Source organism: Eretmochelys imbricata, chromosome 2 (genome assembly GCF_965152235.1).
Source record: "Eretmochelys imbricata isolate rEreImb1 chromosome 2, rEreImb1.hap1, whole genome shotgun sequence".
Lineage (NCBI taxonomy): Eukaryota > Metazoa > Chordata > Testudines > Cheloniidae > Eretmochelys > Eretmochelys imbricata.
This window is the reverse complement of record NC_135573.1, coordinates 247613390-247633590: the sequence shown is the minus strand read 5'-3', so window position 1 is coordinate 247633590 and position 20201 is coordinate 247613390. Positions and strand designations below refer to the sequence as shown.

Genomic DNA, 20201 nt, shown 5'->3' with positions numbered 1-20201 from the left:
GAAAGCCTATGCTCAAATAAATTTATTAGTCTTTAAGGTGCCACAAGTACTCCTTTTCTAGATTGTATTGTGATATTGTGCATGCTATCTTGCCTTGGTTCATGTACATTCCCTCTTAACCTCCTGATCCTGCAATAAGGGTCCTGGCCTGACATTATGATCTAAAAACTAATATATAATTAATAAACAGTTAAGAATGTGCTTTAAATTGATTATAATAAAAGAAAAGGAAAAAGAAACAAACAGCAACTCCAGCAGACACCACTAGAGTTCTCCTTCTCCCAAATATCCCTCGCACCATCCTAAACCCTGTTTACCCCAGAAACCTTAACTGTGGACAGACAGAAGAGGAGAGGGAGAGAATATTCAGACACAATAAAACTCTGAGGGGGGAAAAATATGTGGAAGGAGGAGGCAGCAGCGGCCTGGGGAAGCGATTGAAAAGTTTCCCCTGGCTTAACTTCTCCCTCCCCCGTCCTCCCCCCCCCCCCCCCTTCCAGCAGCAGAAGCAGCAGCAACAGCACAAGGTGAGAGAGACTTTCGAGTCTGGGGAGGAGGGGTTCGCGTGCGGAGGTGGGGGGGCTTGAATTTACAGCCCTGTGGATGATGTTTCTGTCTCTCTCCCCCTGGCTTTGGGGTGAGGAGACACCGTGTCTCGTGCTGGGTAGGTTTTTTTTTTTTTTTTTTTTTTAAATATGATGGAGGATTATAAACATGGCGCCTTAAAAAAAAAAAAAAACCTACAAAATCTATACAGTGATCCAAGGAGCTGGGAGCAGGGGAAGGGCTGCTCTGTAGGAGAAGGGGATCCTGCCTGGGGGGTAGCAAAGGGGGAGAGGGCAATAATAATCATAATTAATAAAAGGTGGGGAGCTGCTGGGGGAGGGGTGCAAGGTAGGATTTTGTTTGTTGTTGGGGTGAGGGGAGGATAATCTCCTAGCCAGCTTGGAAATCGAGCAGGGAAACTGCGCGGGGGGGGGATATTAACTATTATTTATTCTCGTTTACAAAAGCGCCCCTTGCCCATGGGCTCCAGCTGCAAAGGGCCGGGATTGCGCCCCCCCACACACTGAAGTTACAATAAATAACCTGGGGGAGGGGGGAAGGAAACGGGGGAGGGAGACACACGAGAAATCCTCTCCCGAATCTTCCACGAGGGCCTGGGGGGAAGCCGGGGCCTCGCGTGAGAGGAGCGGCCGAGCGGGGTGTGGCGCAGGCCAGCCACAGCCCCTACCCCCCGCCCCGGCCTCACACGCAAGGCGCCTGGTTTGCCCCCGGCCCCGCCTGTGTCTGTCGCTGGGGTGGTGTCTGCGTAGAGACGGGGCTTGGGCCGGATAATGGCAGCTGCTCTGCGGGCTGGTCTCCGAAGGAGCGACACGGGTAGGGGGGACAAGCCCCTGTAGGGGGCACGTGGCGGGGGGCAGACGGCTGTATCCCCACCTCCCCCCGGAGGGCCGACGCTGGGCGGAGGCAATACCCCCGCCCCCCAAGTTCACCCCACAGGGCAGACGCGCGATAGGGGAAGGAAGTCGATATTCCCTCTTACCCTCCCCTCCCCCCCCCCGGTAGGGTAGACGCTGGGGGAGAGATAGTACCCCCCCTCCCGTAGGGCAGACCCTGAGGGAGGGGCGGCGATGCGTTAGGTTCCCCCCCTTAAGGCAGACATGGTCAGGGAAGGTGCATGTTACACCCTCAAACTGTCTCCTAAAGGAGGGAATGGAGTAAGGGTGGGGATTATATCCCTAGCACCCCCTAACAGGAGGTGGGCCCCTGCTCCCCAAGCCCCCCCAGGATGCTCATCAGATCCAGGCAGCCCCTCTTCACTTTCCTTCCCCACCTGCTGGGTGGGTTTCTTCCTCCCACATTGTCTGCTCTAGCTCCTCTGGGGCAGTAGGGCCTGGGCGGATTGGCTCTGGTTTCACATATGTGAGTGGAGAAGCTCACCCCGCCACCTGGAGGCTCAAATCTTTGTGAGGCTCCCTCCCTCCCTCTTCAGAAATGATTTACTCACTCTCCTCACCTGAGAAGTGTTGCAGGAAACTTGACAGCCCTGGTTCTAGGGAATTTTGAAATAATATTTTTAAAACTTCATTTCCAAATTATCTTAAGCCTCCCACAGCATTAACTTAAGTGCTGACTCTCCTTCTGTCTCAGAGATTTGCCAGAGGACTCTCCAGGTTTCCTTCCCTTTTTTGTTTTAAGTTTAAGAGGTGAAAGTGTGCAAGGAGAAGCAAATCTTTATGTAGAGTACAGAAAGCAGAAATGTAGTGGGGCATTGCATTACGTTTTCCTGGCTCTCTCTTAGTTTGAGAGACAAGTCAGTATGTCAAATAGTGACATTGGGGACTTGGGAAACTTTGTGTGACATTTCTGAGCTCACAGTTTTTGTCCCTGAAAATCACTCAGAATCTATCCTTAAGTGTGTTAGGTCTTGTTCAAATGCAAAGTAGTGAACAGCATTTAAAGGACATTAGTAAAGAACCAGGCTTGAGAAACCTAGAAACATATTGAAAAATCAAGTATTGAATACAGTGCTGAGTATTGTATAATTCAGTGATAGTTTGACATTTTAACATCTCAGAGTAGTCTCTTCCTCTCACACTTTACTGATTGTATTACTTGAAAAATATAATAAAATAGTTTTTTAAAATACCCTATTGGAGTGTAGAGGACAAGAGGAAGGTAGAAAATTTCTCCCACCTTTGTGAAGCCTGTTTTTATTGAACTTTATGGTGTTCCTTTGTAGGAAATTCCTTGAGGGGAATCTCTTGCACAAGGGGGGAGGGGGGGCGCAGAAAAAGCAATTTGTGGTTCAGGTTGCAATCCCTTGAGTTTTTCTTGTCCCTCCTCATTCAGCACAAAGGACCAAGTCTCTCTTCACACATTTTAAAAACAATTTTATTATCAGCCATTCTGAGCATGTTACAGAAAGTCTTCAGGGAAGTAAAGCATTTGCTGACTGCTGTTTTACATAAGAAGTGAAAGTATACTCAAAATAATTCCTTGCATGGGTTCACGTTTAATCCCAAATTTTCTATAGCTAAATAAATTATTGTTGTTTTGACTGGATTTTTTGATGGAGGTCTCAGTAACTCACAGGTTTGTTAATGTTGTGAGAGCATTTAATTTTTTTGGTCACAAATTTTAATCTATGTTCAGAGTGACTGAAAGAGTTGTCTGATGGCTGCTTTGTTGATTGTGGTATTTATTGGTGGTCAATCTGTTGACAAAATTCAACTGTCAAACATATGAACATCATTTGATATAACATTTTATGAAATTAAATTAATTGATTTTAATGAAGCTGTAACCATTGGCACTAGCAGTGAATTTTGCCCATGAAATTTCAGATTTGTCAAAAATTACTCCACAGATGTGTGTGTTGTTTTTAGAGTTTAAGTTCCTGAACCAGTCTAGATAGATGATTGTTCTTCAGCAAGGATTGTGTTTATATTCAAGTATATTGGGGTTAATTCCTTTCCCTCCATGTACTCAGTAAATGAACAGTAGTTTGTGTAGAGTTTCTGTCAGTAATTTCTCTTGGTTGTAATTTTTTTTCTTCTGGTATGTAATGTGAGATTTCTTTTAGTCATTCTCCTTGCACTGAAGGTTTAGGAGCTTTCCAGTACTAATTAACATTCTTTATTCCACAAGCTAACATTATAAGAATTTTGGTTTCTGTGTCCCCTTTTGTCTGGGTTCCTCTGTTGTAGTAAGCCAAGAGTGCAATCTGAAGTTATTTCTTTTATAAGCATTTGAAAAATCTACCTCTTTGGAGAGTCCCAGAAGGTAGTCAGAATTGAACACTCTATGATACTTGGAGCATGGTGCCCTTGGCACTTTGGCAACACTATGTGTCATCTTTTATATAGTCTATACATCTTAGTTTGTCAGGGCTGCTTGTGCTAACAATTGTGAACAAAGACGGTAATGGCAAGATTGTTTTTCTCAGGTTCTGGAATACTTTTGATAACTTGGATCTGCACTTGATTTCTAAATGAGTTATCAGAGTTGCAGCTGTGTTAGTCTGTATTTGCAAAAAGAAAAGGAGTACTTGTGGCAACTTAGAGACTAACAAATTTATTTGAGCATAAGCTTTCGTGAGCTACAGCTCACTTCATCGGATGCATTCAGTGGAAAATACAGTGGGGAGATTTATATACATAGAGAACATGAAACAATGCGTGTTACCATACACACTGTAAGGAGAGTGATCACTTAAGGTGAGCTATTACCCGCGGGGGGGGGAGAACCTTTTGTAGGGATAATCAAGGTGGGCCATTTCCAGCAGTTGACAAGAACATCTGAGGAAAAGTGGGGGGTGGGAAATAAACAAGGGGAAATAGTTTTACTTTGTGTAATGACCCATCCACTCCCAGTCTCTATTCAAGCCTAAGTTAATTGTATCCAGTTTGCAAATTAATCCCAATTCAGCAGTCTCTCGTTGGAGTCTGTCTTTGAAGTTTTTTTTGAAGAATTGCAACTTTTAGGTCTGTAATCAAGTGACCAAAGCGATTGAAGTGTTCTCCGACTGGTTTTTGAATGTTATAATGCTTGATGTCTGATTTGTGTCCATTTATTCTTTTACGCAGAGACTGTCCAGTTTGACCAATGTATATGGCAGAGGGGCATTGCTGGCACATGATGGCATATATCACATTGGTAGATGTGCAGGTGAACGAGCCTCTGATAGTGTGGCTGATGTGATTAGGCCCTATGATGGTGTCCCCTGAATAGATACGTGGACACAGTTTTCAACGGGCTTTGTTGCAAGGATAGGTTCCTGGGTTAGTGGTTCTACTGTGTGGTGTGTGGTTGCTGGTGAGTATTTGCTTCAGGTTGGGGAGCTGTCTATAAGCAAGGACTGGCCTGTCTCCCAAGATTTGTGAGAGTGATGTGTTGTCCTTCAGGATAGGTTGTAGATCCTTGATGATGCGTCGGAGAGGTTTTAGTTGGGTGCTGAAGGTGATGGCTGAATTGGAATTAATTTGCAAACTGGATACAATTAACTTAGGCTTGAATAGAGGCTGGGAGTGGATGGGTCATTACACAAAGTAAAACTATTTCCCCTTGTTTATTTCCCCCCCCCCCTTCCTCAGATGTTCTTGTCAACTGCTGGAAATGGCCCACCTTGATTATCACTACAAAAGGTTCCCCCCGCCCCCACTCTCCTGCTGGTAATAGCTCACCTTAAGTGATCCTTACAGTGTGTATGGTAACACCCATAGTTTCATGTTCTCTATGTATATAAATCTCCCCACTGTATTTTCCACTGAATGCATCCGATGAAGTGAGCTGTAGCTCACGAAAGCTTATGCTCAAATAAATTGGTTAGTGTCTAAGGTGCCACAAGTACTCCTTTTCTTTTTGCTAAATGAGTTTCTTATTGTTCTGTAGTTAGATCTGTCAGTTTGTCTTTGCAGGCCGTATTTTCCAAAGTCATGAGTTTGTGAAGCAATATGCCATTTTGGAGGGAATATTCTAGTGAGCTAAGTCTTGGGGAAGTAAGTCTTTCTGTAAGAGGCTTGTAATGCAATGAAATTTATTTTTTAAAGTATTAAATAGATCAATTTTTAAAAAGCTGGTGAAAATGCACTTTTGCAGTCTGTTGGTTGCAAAATGAGTGTAAATTATATTTTATTTTAAATCAAATATTAAATTCTTTTAAAATGTTACAAATTAAAAGGTCCAGTCCTGGAAACACTTACTACTGGTATAGTATATGTAACTGGGAGTAGTCTGATGTTAGTGAGATGTCTCACAGTATATAGTAAGCACTATGACCTCTACTCTTCATAGGTGGACCTTAAATCTATACTGAGTTCTATGGATTTCAGGGGTTTGCTAAGTACATCTCATGGCAGAATCGGGTTATATCTGCTGATGTTTGTGAGATTGGGCTTTAAACTAGGTATAAATCTTCTAAACGAGAATGGGTTTTTTCATACAGAGCTATGGACAAGTTATTTTTAAGATGAAGCCAAGCAAACTCTTGACTATATTACAGATTCTCCTAGTTATGAAAGAAGTGAATAAACTCCTGGTTATTTAATCTAGATGTTTAAATGGATATCCATGTAGTTACTGTGTTGGATTTTTTTTTTTTTTGTGTCATTGCAAGACTGCCTTCCCCCTTTACCCCCCATTAGTAAACACTTTCCTTAAATTGCAAACAATTAGAGTTTGAACTAATTTAAAATAAAGTTGTGCAGTGCTGAAACTTGATTCAATTTTAGTAACATCTGATTTTTGTTTTTCTCCTTTGAGAGCAGTATTCCTTAGGCTGCTCACAAGACCACAGCAGGAATAGTGGAGAGATGCTGTGACACACCCATAAACCCAAATCAAAGGTCTAATTTTAGGCCTAGCAGCCTTGGTAACATCCCTGTAGAGTACAATCTTGCAGTTATTCTATGCAGGTAAATCCCAGTGGAAGTTGCTGAGAGTTTGTATATAGAATGATTGCAAGATCTAGCAAAGGAGACAAGTTAATTATTTTTTTTCAGTTTCTCCTTCCTTTACCATTTTTCAGAATTGCAGTTCTTGTATCTTTTTTGTAGATACCTATATCTTCATTTACAGTAGTATACTGGAATTTTAAAAGAAACCCAAACTCTTGAATGCAATTGCAGGAGAATAATACAAATGATTCCAAAATACAAAGAAGTAATTGTTTTATACAAGCAACAGAATATTTTAAAATTTTTATTTTGAATATACTCTGAACTTGTTGCACAGAACCAGACGAATAATTTAAAAAGACTTTCTGCATGTTCACAGAAAATAGGAGAGTTAGGTACAGGTGGGTGTAATAACATTGCTTTTCAATCAGTAGTAATGTGATGAAAATTTCTTACAATTTTGCTATAAAAATCTAAAGTGGTAAAATCCATTTCCTTGACATTTAGGCAAAAGCCAAGTATAGTACAAAATTAATATCATACATATCTAAAGGGGAACTTTTTCAGAGGCAGAGAACTGGAATCAGTCTTAAGTTGTTTTTTTTCCCTTAATGGGATATTGTCAACTTGAAATCTAGTCAGTTTCTAAAAAACAATTTTTTTTTAGATATTATATCTGCCTTTTAGCCCATCTGCCAATTTTATATAACATTTTCCTATTTTAATTTTTTTCTCTTCCCTGTTGGTTTATGATTCCCTGTTTATGTAGGTCTTTCATACTAAAGTATATAGTTTTTTTTACCTTAAAATTAGCTAATTTACCATAGTACATTTTTTGTTACAAATTCTAGTCTGCTGGTAGGTGTAGTATTCAAAAGTGGCATGCTGGAAATTAGATTTTGTACTTTGGTCTCCTCGACTTACAGTTTGACACCATTATCTCTTCTTTTTAAGAGAGGTTAATGGGAGCAAGGTGGAACAATTAATGGGAGGCTGTACTTTGTTCACAAATCTTAGCAAAATAACTCTTATCTTCCAGCAACGAGTTTTACTGGATCTTGTCGTTGGAGTAGCAATAAAGTGAAACAAAATTGAGTTGAGAGACTGACTAAAAGCTTAAAATTAACAAAGTAATATGCCATAATAGTAAGCTGAAAGAGAAGTAAATCAAATGAAAAAAATGAAAAATATATCTTTAATTCAGTTTTGAAGAAAGTTTTATTATTTCCTGGCTAGTTGTCTAATCCTTCTAATTTTCTGTCAACAATCCTCATGCTTATTTTGTAGCAGAATGTTTATTTTTGCACACATTTGAACATACATGTTATTACATTGTAGTTATCAGAAATCCAAGGAGTAGCCAAGTCTGCACAGAAGCTTAAGTTGAATTTTGTTATCTTATTGTTCCTTTCTTTGTTTGAGGAAGAGGGTGAGTTTGACTCCACAATGTGAGAGAGATTTTAGGGAACAGCAGATGTTCACACTTATTAATACTACAGAAGAACATTTTAACTCTAGTTAGTTTTTAAGTTCTGCTCTTAAGTGATATTTGTGATAACTGTAATTCTATGATTCACATTATGGGATCAATCCGGCAATATATTGAGGTACTCATCTCCAATAGTAGCTCAATACCTTTCAGAATTGAGCCCTCTTTCTTTTTTTACTGTGGACATTCTAGTTTTATTACATCAGTGCCAAAACTTCCTTTGACTTCAGTAGGGCCAGGATTTCATCTAATGTGTTTTTATTTAATGGTCTTTTCAGTAATCAATACAAAAGATTCATGTCCCAATAACTAACTGCAAATCACAGAGAGTTTGCATTCACAACAAAGAGGACATATTCACAACCAAAGGAACTGTGCACCATAAAATAGAATCACAGGGCACTGTATTATAATAGCTTTTATATCTGAAAACAACTAATGGATGGTATAAGTGTAATTACAGAGTCTCTGATGCTTCAGACACTTATACATGTAATCAGTGAGCCTAGTCACACTCAAAGTTAAACATGTATAAATGTTTGCAGGATTGGGGCCATACTCAATACAAAAATCTGTATTTTTATAACTAAAGTAATATTTTTACCACTTTATATACAACTAAAGTACTATAAGAAAATGACCGTAGTTTGTCATTTTTTTCCGTGTATTTTTTTTACTTTTATGAAGAATGACATTATCTTCATTTTTAACTATTTTCCAATAAAATGTATGTGTTTCCTTGAAGTCTGCCTTTAGTCGTACAAATTGTTGCCATGAACCTGAAACGACTTAAGAACATGCTTAGCTTTAAGCTTGTGAGAGTCCAATTGAATCCAAGGGAACTACTTACATAATTAAAGTGTATCATGTACATAAGTTTCTGCAGGGTCTGCCTAAATTTTTACATTTTCAATCAATTGTATGTTTTCTCTGGCTCCTTACTTTATATTTCTTTATTAGTATCTGTCTTTCTAAATGTTTTATAACCTGTACACATTAAACATACATAGTTACATTATTTGTAAATATAGAAAATTAGTAGAGAAAAACTTAATGGGGAATTAGTTAAGCAACCTCCATTGATATACATTTTCAATCTTAACAGTTGGAATTTTTAAAATTTCCATAGACTGTCTTCCTCCAAAAACCAAAACACTGAAATGCTGCCATTTCATTCATGCCTTCTATTCCTATTTCACTTACTGTCATGCCATGAAAGTTACACATTCCAATCCCTAACCACACCTTTGTCTCCTTATAATTTGCACAAATTCATGTAAAGTTGAGATCATATTACTGTGAATATAAAATCCCATATCCTTTTCAAGGAATTTTATATCCAGTGTGTTATAACTAACATACAATTTTCCATTACTTTTTTTTTTTTTTTTTTTAAAATAAGCAGTACAAGTGTTAGTAAATGTTGGGAAACTACAGTTGCTTTAGGGAGGAAATGTGACTGATAGTTCATCACTTGCTCTGCCTTTGTTCATGGCAGTTGACCAGAAGTAGCAAACTCAACCCCATTTGCAATCTCAGTTTCATTGGCTGGAAAGTAATGGAGGCGGAAACAAGGCTCCAGCCCTCTCTACCCACCTGTTCTGAGGGAAGAAGAAGGATAGTACTAGGCACCTGCTCTTCCACCAGCACTCGGACCCAAAATCTAGGGCGCTCTAACAGTAGTTCAGGTGGGGAATTTCCTACTCTGTTCCCAGCCTCATTTGCACTAGGCACAATCTGGTCAATAAATGTAAAATACCATATAGTCAACAGATTCTGTAATCACAAAGATAGTGCTTTGCTTTTTATTCATAAAAGTATCTTACAGTTTGAACAACATGTCACACCAGCCAAAACCTGACTTATAGTGTATCCTGGGACTAAAGTACTGTTGAAATCTTTAGTATTAATTAAATAGTATACTATTTCTTTTATATACCTCTAATAATATATAATTTCAGATCACAAGAGGGAATTTCTAAGCAGTTATGCTTTTAACACTTTTTTTTCAGGTAGCAAAATGAAAATCATAGTACTTTCGTGGTTTTTGGTAGATTCTTTATACACACTTTCAGCCTTAAGTGTTTCTTAACTATGGGCAAGATTCTAAAAGCCTTATGCATTTTGAGTAGCAACTTACTATGAGTGGGCCCATTGATTTCAAAGTTCCTGGTTTACTGATATGCCTTTTATTATGATGGCTGCCCCTATTGACAGATCAAAAATTATTACCTTTTAAGACTACTAGCTAAAAATAAATTTGAAACATATGTATTGCAAGAAATGTTACTGATAAACTTTAAGAATTTAAAAAATGGAAAATGAACAGCTAAGGCAAAGTAGAACTAATACTCAAATATCTTCACAGTTCATACTGTATGAATAACATCCAGTACGGGTATAAGATATTATGCATTCCAACAATAATCTGAATTCTGACCCTTTATCCCCACTACTTCAAAACTGATAGATGCTTGCATCCAACCACCCTACAAAATACATGCTGAATATGGGCTACAAGTAGCTCACCTACCACTTGTGTGTGGATCTCAGTGCAGAATTGGGCCTTAGTCTCCATAAAGAGTTCAGAAAAAACACCTTTCCTTCCACCTTGTGATTTTATTCTGAGAGAAAGTGTACTTTACCTCACTTGCAATCCCTTGAAATCTCACTATATCTGCTCTTTATTTCTTGGTTAGTGAGTGCCATAAAACCCAGGTTAGTATTGTCCCTTTAAATTGATCTGAATGCTGTCTAGGCTTTAGGTCACTCCTAGGAGCTAAATGCCTGAAGCAGCTTTTGGGAAGCTAGATGTTTCATCATGGATTATTGTGTGTGGCAGCAGACATTTGAAGGAAACATGGCTCAGTGAAAAATCAATCCTTGAATACCAACATTTCTGAATAAGAGAAATATAAAATATTTATTTCACCCACAAAAGCTTTCTAAAAACTTCTCTTCTCACCCAAACAAAACAAGATGGGGGGAGAAGGGGCGGGGGAAGAAGAGAGGTACCTTTGCCCTGAAAAGACTTCATATAGTCTGTCTCACTGATCGGCGTGACAGGTTTCTTGAAAACTGGTGCAAGTATAAAACCCTTGTGTTTTTTACATTTACTTAAATACAATTGAAAAAAAGTGAGGTGGGGGAAGATCGCTGAATTTTCATGGACAATTCATTTGAAGGAAAGGTAATGGTTCAAATCACTTCCAGCCATTATGTTCTATACTATTACACACCTGGGAATGGATCAGTTTGTTCCTGCTGGGTGGTAGGCTCCACCACCAACAGTCCAATAACTGCATCTTCCAGCTGTAGAGCTCTCACATCTTTTTATTCTTAGAATGCCCCAAAGTTCATGCGTTCAAAGAAAACACTTTTAGGAAGAGACTTTACCTTTCCCCACAGGTCCACAGTTCACATTCCTGTCAGCCCCCTTTCCACTTCTCTGACTACTACGGGGCTTCTTTATAAAGTTTCCTGATTGGGGTCAAGCTCTTAGCTCCTACCTGAGTCCAGGCATAAGATCTAGTATTGCTGTTCACACCTTCCCACTTGGGGAAGCAGGATGAATTAGCAGGAAATGAACTCCGCATATGCTGAAATCAATAGTTCTTCCACCCTATATTAGTTTTCTTTATCTGAGTTGTTTATAATAAAGAGGCAAGATGGGTGAGCTAATATCTTTTGTTGGACAAATAGAAGATATTACTTCACCCACCTCGTCTCTCTAATAGCATGGGACCAACATGGCTATAACAATATTGTTTATAATAGAGCAGTGTTGCAAAACCCCTATTTACCTGCTCTCTAGGGACTAGTGGCATCAACTTCTGCAGACTCTAAAGGAGGTGCTATAATATAGATCAGTGGTTCTCAACCTATTTACTACCATTGTGGGCTGCATATGCAGGTCTCTCTATGTGTTATGTGGCCTGTATGCACACAATATATGTACTTCCTGAGGATGTCACATGGGCCGCAGCTGTGTGCTGGTTGGGCTGCAAGTGGTCCGTGGGCCACAAGTTGAGAACCACTGATGTAGACACTACAGTGATGGAAGAGTTTTTTCCATTGCTGTAGTAAATCCATCACTCTTTAGAGGTAGCAGCTAGGTTGACAGAAGAATTCTTGTGCTGACCTAAGTGCATCTAGAGCTGGGGGTGAGTTCTACTTAGTGACGTTGCACAGGGTATTAAAATTTTCACAGCTCTGAGCAATGTAGGTAGGTCAGCTTAAGTTTTAGGTGTACGCCAGGCCTAAGCTGCTTTTTTTTTAAAAAAAAAAAAAAAAAGCTTCTAGGCTTTATAGTTGTAAAGAAAACCTTTAAAAATGTGAACCAAGTGTAATCACCTGCCGTTAGCAGGTAGTGGGAGAGCTGTTGTTGCTATTACCCTATGGAGCCTATAAAAGGAATTGTATTTACCCTGTCCAGTTCAACAGCAGCGGGAGTAAATGCCGTGGCTCCTGAGCCCAGGGGGGAGGAGTAAACTCTAGTGATTCTTCCTGAATCCTCTTTTGTAAGAACATAGGAATTGCCATATTGAATCAGACCGGCATGCCAGGTAGTCCTGTATCCTCTCAGATAGTGGCCAATAGCAGGAAACTCAGTGGAAGATGCCAAAAAAATCCCTACAAAAAACCAAAACTTTGCAGTTGGCAGGTATGGAATAAAATTTTCCCCCCAGGGAAAATTTCATTCTAATCCCTAATAGTTGGCTTCTGCCCTGAAGCAGGAGGATTCCTCTCCTTTCCAAAGTTTGTGGGTTTTTTTTTTTTTTTTAACATTTAATCCCTTTTTAGGCCAAGCTTCTTCCCTTCTCATCCCTGAATACCGTTCCAGAACACCCCAGCTCCCCTGCCTTACGGTCTCCTATTGCAGGCACAGGATCTTCCAGCCCAGTTCCACAGTCCTCTTCCCAGGCCCAGGAAGAACAGTGCGTGACTGAGTTGGGAGGTTTGAGTAGTGAGTTAATGGTGGTTGGCTGGTGTATGTGAATAAAAGTTTGGAAGTATGTATACAGAAACAATGGAAAAGTCTGGTGTGAAGTATACCTGTGTAAGACAGTACAGGTGCATGTGTCAAAGAAGAGTGCATAAGAAAGAGAAGGAGGGCCAGATTCTCTCCTGCTGTAAATTGGTGCAGCTCTGTTGGCTTCAATGTAGCAACAATTTGGACTAGAACATCCAGGAGTGTGTAAAATGGAGTATGTCATGGGTACCGGCAGGGCTGTTTTGAAGGGGGGGGGGAAGAGAGAGAGAGAATGATTATATGAAGGTAAAGGAGTTAAAAGACCACATATTTTAAATAGTATTCATCAGTGTTAATGTTCACACATGAGCTTAAAACTGAATGTTAATCGCGTCTGCTTTATGAAGTTCACTAGGGACCAATATCTACCACCCTTACTCACATTGAGCAGCACTTCACTATGTTGTTTTCTTCATTGTGATTATTCAGTGCGTGAGGGTGCAGAATCTAGTCCTGTGTTTGGACAATGAAAATTAACTCGTTAGTCCCTAGAACAATGCTGTAGTATTGTGTTGCAAATAGTTGTAAGGGGAATGTTTAAATCAAATAAATCTCTTTTCAGTGAAATATAAAATAAAATATTATAAAAAAACTTTCTTTTAATATACTAGGTTTTATAAAATCTTAGGTTTGGAGAAGCTTTCAGCCATTTTAATTCAAGTTGTAATGATCAAGCAATTAGGTTGTTTAAAGTTACTGCAGCTAGGTAAGCCACTTATAGGACACTGTTGGGTAGTTTAGTTATAAAATCTGGCTTACTAGCTTCTAAATGTCTTTTATAGGTATTAACTCTTGATTATGTAAAGAAAACAAAACTATATCAATTACAGTGAAATGTAAAATATTATGACTATAGTTTTATATTGTACTTAGCTTTGTATTTTCTATTTCACTGCTTTCTGTTGTACAAAAATGCAGAGAAGAAGAAAGCAAATAGGAAACAAAAACAGGCTATAGGAAACAAATAGCTTGATTTTTAATAGGGCTGTTGATTAATTGCAGTTAACTCATGCGATTAACTCAAGTTAAAAGCGATTAAAAAAATTAATCGCGATTTATCACACTTAATAGAATACAAATTGAAATTTCTTAAATATTTTGATGTTTTTTACATTTTCAAATATATTGATTTCTATTAGAACATAGAATAAAAGTGTACAGTGCTCACTTTATATTATTTTTTATTACAAATATCTGCACTGTAAAAATGATAGATAGAAGAAAGTATTTTTCAACTCACCTCATACAAGTACTGTAGTGCAATCGCTTGATCATGGAAGTGCAACTTACAAACATAGTATTTTTGTTACATAACTGCACTCAAAAACAAAACAGTGTAAAACTTTCGAGCCTACAAGTCCATTCAGGCCTACTTCTTGTTCAGACAATTGTGAAGAGAAACAAGTTTTTTTACATTTATGGGAAATCATGCTGCCCACTTCTCACTTTCAGGTGACATTGTAATTAAGAACAAGCATTCACATGCCACTGTTGTAGCTGGTGTCGCAAGATCTTTACGTGCCAGATCGCTAAAGATTCATATGACTCTTCGTGCTTCGGCCATCGTTCAGAGGACATGCTTCCATGCTGATGACGTTTGTTAAACATTTGTTAAATAATGCGTTAATTAAATTTGTGACTGAACTACCTGGGGGAGAGTTGTATGTCTCCTGCTCTGTTTTACCCACATTCTGTCATATATTTCATAGCAGTCTCGGATGGTGACCCAGTACTCGTTTGTTTTATAAGAACACTTGCACTGCAAATTTGATAAAATGCAAAGAAGATACCAATGTGAATTTCTAAAGATAACTACAGCACTTGACTCAAGATTTAAGAACCTGAAGTGCCTTCCAAAATCTGAGAGGGATGAGGTGTGGAGCATGCTTTCAGAAGTCTTAAAAGAGCAACACTGATGCAGAAACTACAGAACCCAAACCACCAAAAAAGAAAATCAACCTTCTGCTGATGGCAGACTTGACACAGATGATGAAAATGAATATGCATTGGTCCGCACTGCTTTGGATTGTTATCGAGCAGAACCCTTCGTCAGCATGGACGCATGTCCTCTGGAATGATGGTTGACGCATCAAGGGACATACGAATCTTGAGCGCATCTGGCATGTAAAGATCTTGTGACGCCAGCTACAACAGTGCCATGCAAATGCCTGTTCTCGCTTTCAGGTGACATTGTAAACAAGAAGCAGGCAACATTATCTTCTGCAAATGTAAACAAACTTGTTTGTCTGAGCAACTGGCTGAACAAGAAGTAGGTGTGATTGGACTTGTAGACTCTAAAGTTTTACATTGTTTTATTTTTGAATACAGGTTATTTTTGTACATAATTCTACATTTGTACGTTCAACTTTCGCGATAAAGAGATTGCACTACAGTACTTGTATTAGGTGAACTGAAAAATAACATTTATTTTGTTTTTTACAGTGCAAATGTTTGTAATCAAAAATAAATACAAAGTGAGCACTGTACACTTTATATGCTGTGTTGTAATTGAAATCAATATATTTGAAAATGTAGAAAACATCCAAAAATATTTAAACAAATGGTATTCTATTGTTTAACAGTGCGATTAATTGCATGATTAATCACGATTAATTTTTTTAATCTCTTGACAGCCCTAATTTTTAAACCTTACTTTGGCAGGTCTTTTGCTTTTACATACGCAGGTTAGCACGACTAAATCATGTAATTAGACATCCATTGGTATTAATTTCACCCACAATATTGTGAAGTCTGTAAGTACAAAAATGGAGGCAAGTTTTTAGAATCATGAGCCTAAATGTTTTTAACAAGCCACCATTCTGTGTCAAGAATAATGTATCCTTAAAATGCTGCTGTTGCTGCAAAAAAAAAAAAAAAAAAAGGCACATTGTTTATGCTAGTTTTTCAGCAGCATCAAGTTAATACAGCTCCCACACTGTTGGTAGCACATGCACAATGGTACAGAAATCAAAAGGGGAAGGAGCGATGTGGTAATGAGCAGAACTGTGGCAGAGAGAGATCTAGCAAAAAAAAGGAGAGAAATAAAGAAGTACTTACTCTTTTGGCCAGGTTTGTCCAATACTCAGAAATGAGCTAGTCCCAATGAAAGGAAGTCCTTCCTGGTATATACAGTTGCATGGGGACAAGTGTATTGTCTAAGTAACATCTGATAAATTGTTCAGCAGTGACATAGTTAACTGTTGATCTTTAAGGGTCAGAATTGCACTTCTAAGTTAACTCCCAATGGAGTTGAAAGGAAATTTCACACTGTTCTTAGGAATACCATTTCAGACTGCTTTGCTGCAGATGAAACAAGACCGCAGTTTATAATATGAAGACAGTCTTTACAACCCAAAGGTAGATACTTCAGGGGGGGTTGCTTCTCTTAAATGACCGCTAAGACTCTGGAGATGATAAAATTTAACGGAGGACTCTTGTGAGGTGTGATCAACACTGTCACCAGAACTTGTCTCCAGCTAAATCCTTTGGTTTCTCTTCTTGTGTTGGCCTGATGCAGCCTATTAGAAACACAGCTTACTAGGATAGCACACCTTTATGCCCATCCCTTGACTGAAATTAAGGTCTTGTCTTTTGGTATAGCTGCACTGTACAGTTAACCTGGGCACTTAACTTAGTTTTAGTATTAATCTTCCTGTCCACATAGAAAAACTTCTGACCCAGGATTGGAAATGTTCTAAAGTAGCTTACCTGGCTGTAGGGAATGGGGTTAGAACCCAGGCTCCACTTTAACTTGGGCTGGAACCCATCCACTTTGTTGTGAGGACGTGAGCTAAATTGCTCAAGTGCTGATAGTCCTCCTGTTCGTTTCCCATGATTCCCCCTAAAGAACAGATAAGTTCTCCTACAGTTGACTGGGAAAGAATCCTCGAGTGTCTCAGCACAAAGAACCAGACAAATATGGGCAAGTGCAGAAACCAGGGTGGATTTGATTTAAATCACTAGTCAGGAAGACTCGATTTAATCATGGATTTCTAAATAAAAGTGCATTCTTGTTTGTTAGAACCTTAATACATATTCTTCACAACTCAGAAATAGATGTAGGTTTCATTTTTAGAAGGTACACACTATACACAGACATTTAAATTGTTCTTTTTAACTAAAACAACATTATGTATTCTGGGTTTTTTCCATCAACAGCAAACATAATATTTTAACAAAACAAGCATATGAATTTTTTAATTTAGTTAAACTTTTAAATTTTTTAAAATCAGGTTTGTTTTTTTTGATATTGTTTTTAACTAAAATAGTTAAATGAAACATTAAAAAAAAATTAAATCGAATGTCAGCCAGGTCAACATGAGAAACTTAAAATACTGGCTTCTCCAGCTAACTCAGTCGTCTTCACCTTCACTTTCCTGTTTGTTCATAATCTGGAAAAGAAACCCAAGCTTTCCTGTTTTTTCAGGTCCCAAACGATTTCTCAATTTAGAATGAATTAGTCCAAAGGAAGAAAATATTCTTTCTACACCCGCAGAAGAAACTACTGCTGTTAAAAGTGAGATTATCACTTCAACAGACTTTGAATCCAAGTGCTTAAGTGACTTCCACTAGTTCACTGGTGTGACTTTTTTTAAATCATCATCAGCAAACATACATTTCTTGAATGGTTCTTATTCCCAAACTGGGTCTCTTTTACAGCCTGCTGCTATTACAGGTTTTCCCTTCTAGTGAGAGAATGGTATGATAGATCTCAAATCAATGAAGGCTACACTCAGAAAGACCTCAAGACTTCTGGAATATGCTGCTCAAACAGTTTCACTTTTGTTTCTACTGCCTGTCCCTTTCTTCTCACATTTATCTCCAGACTTCTTCTCCTTGTCCAGATCTATTCCGCCCCCCCAAAATCTTCTATTCACTGAACTTTTTGAAACTTTGCACTTTTAGAGAGATAAGAGACTGACACAAAAAAAAAGTCTCACAAATCTTGGGAGACAGGTCAGTCCTTGCCTACAGACAGCCCTGCAACCTGAAGCAAATACTCACCAACAACCACATACCACACAACAGAACCACTAACCCAGGAACCTATCCTTGCAACAAAGCCCGTTGCCAACTGTGCCCACATATCTATTCAGGGGACACCATCACAGGGTCTAATAACATCAGCCACACTATCAGAGGCTCGTTCACCTGCACATCCACCAATGTGATATATGCCATCATGTGCCAGCAATGCCCCTCTGCCATGTACATTGGTCAAACTGGACAGTCTCTACGTAAAAGAATAAATGGACACAAATCAGATGTCAAGAATTATAACATTCATAAACCAGTCGGAGAACACTTCAATCTCTCTGGTCACACAATCACAGACATGAAGGTCGCTATCTTACAACAAAAAAACTTCAAATCCAGACTCCAGCGAGAAACTGCTGAATTGGAATTCATTTGCAAATTGGATACTATTAATTTAGGCTTAAATAGAGACTGGGAGTGGCTAAGTCATTATGCAAGGTAGCCTATTTCCCCTTGTTGTTTCCTACCCGCCCCCCAGATGTTCTGGTTCAACTTGGATTTAAACTTGGAGAGTGGTCAGTTTGGATGAGCTGTTGCCAGCAGGAGAGTGAGTTTGTGTGTGTGTGTGTGTGTGTGTTTTGGGGGGGTGAGAGCCTGGTTTTGTGCTGGAAATGGCCCACCTTGATTACCATGCACATTGTAGGGAGAGTGGTCACTTTGGATGAGCTATTACCAGCAGGTGAGTGAGTTTGTGTGTCTGTGGGGGTGGGGGGGGTAAGAGAACCTGGATTTGTGCAGGAAATGGCCCACCTTGATTATCATACACATTGTGAAGAGAGTGGTCACTTTGGATGGGCTATTACCAGCAGGAGAGTGAGTTTGTGGCGGGGAGGCAGAGGGTGAGAAAACCTGGATTTGTGCTGGAAATGGCCCAACTTGATGATCACTTTAGATAAGCTATTACCAGCAGGACAGTGGGGTGGGAGGAGGTATTGTTTCATGGTCTCTGTGTGTATATAATGTCTTCTGCAGTTTCCACGGTATGCATCCGATGAAGTGAGCTGTAGCTCACGAAAGCTCATGCTCAAATAAATTGGTTAGTCTCTAAGGTGCCACAAGTACTCCTTTTCTTTTTGCGAATACAGACTAACACGGCTGTTACTCTGAAATCTGTCATTAATCAGTTGTGCCAGCCTGCATCCTAGAAGTCTATTTCCTTCCCTACTCAGATGAAGTCCGTCCCGAGAGAACTGTCCTCTGTCCCTGAATGCCTCCCAGTGGCCATACATCCCAAAGCCCTCCTTATAGCACCACTGCCCAAGCCATCTGTTGATAGTCATAATCTTGTCACACGTTTGTTGCCCTTCTCTAGGAACAGGCAGAATCCCACTAAAGATCACCTGAGCCTTGATTTCCTTAAGTGTCTTCCCCAGCCTAGCATAGTCTCCCTTAATACTTTCCAGCGAGAATCTACCAGTATCATTTGTTCCCACATGAAGGGTAGTTAGGGGTTCTTTCCTGCTCCCTTTAGGATCCTTTTCAACCTCAGGTCTGCATCCCATATCTTAGCACCTGGAAGACAGCATATCCTTCTATTCTCTGGATCAGCTCTGGTTACAGGCCTGTCTATTCTTCTCAGTAAAGAGTCCCCGATCACATAGACCTGCCTTTTCCTGGTGACGGTGCTATTCTCCAGTCTGTCCCCTGTTCCCTCTGGCTGCAAGTTCTTTCCATTCCTATTCTCCCTTGCTAATCCTCTTCAACCTATCCTGTATCCTCCTGGGGCTCATATTTGGTATAGTCTCCATTACTCTTCTCCTTTTCCTGTAGGGCTAGCAGCTCTTTTCTTCCTTGCCCTTCCACCTTCAGTGACTACCTGCTGAGCTCCTTCTTCATTTTCCAACTCTGCAAACCTGTTCTTGAGCTCTGTTTCTCCTTCACTAGCCCATCTTTTCCTCTGCCTGGTTCTTTTAGTCACATGCTTCCACTGACCACTTTCCTCACCCAGTCTCCCCTCAGAAGTCCTCAGTCCTGCTTCCATCTGCAAGTCTGAACTTTTCCCTTCGGATACCTCATATCTTTGCTCCATAATCTGCTTGAACCCCTTTCTAAGCTCAACCAGACTTTCCACCTGCATCTCCAAACCTCAGATCTTTTCCTCCCATCAGCTCTATCAGAAGACATTTTATGCAGACAAAACTCTTACCAGGTACCCCCTCCGGGATCACGTACATACCACAGCTTCCACATCCAATCATCTTCATTGTGTCTTCCACTACATGACAGGTTTCAGAGTAGCAGC

At 39.6% G+C, this 20201-nt stretch overlaps 1 protein-coding gene across 5 annotated transcripts in view; it reads left to right on the top strand.

The window, feature by feature from the left end:
- The first annotated feature begins 331 nt into the window (after positions 1–331).
- The window catches only part of ZMYND11 (zinc finger MYND-type containing 11), a 161242-nt gene continuing 141372 nt past the window's right edge, over positions 332–20201 (top strand). For 4 of the 5 annotated variants that reach the window (XM_077808348.1, XM_077808347.1, XM_077808346.1 and 1 more), the window contains exon 1: positions 332–527. The gene's annotated coding sequence lies outside the window, so the exon portion shown is untranslated. Of the gene's footprint in view, positions 528–1306; positions 1381–20201 lie in introns of those variants that run through there. The other variant, XM_077808342.1, reaches the window with a different exon arrangement.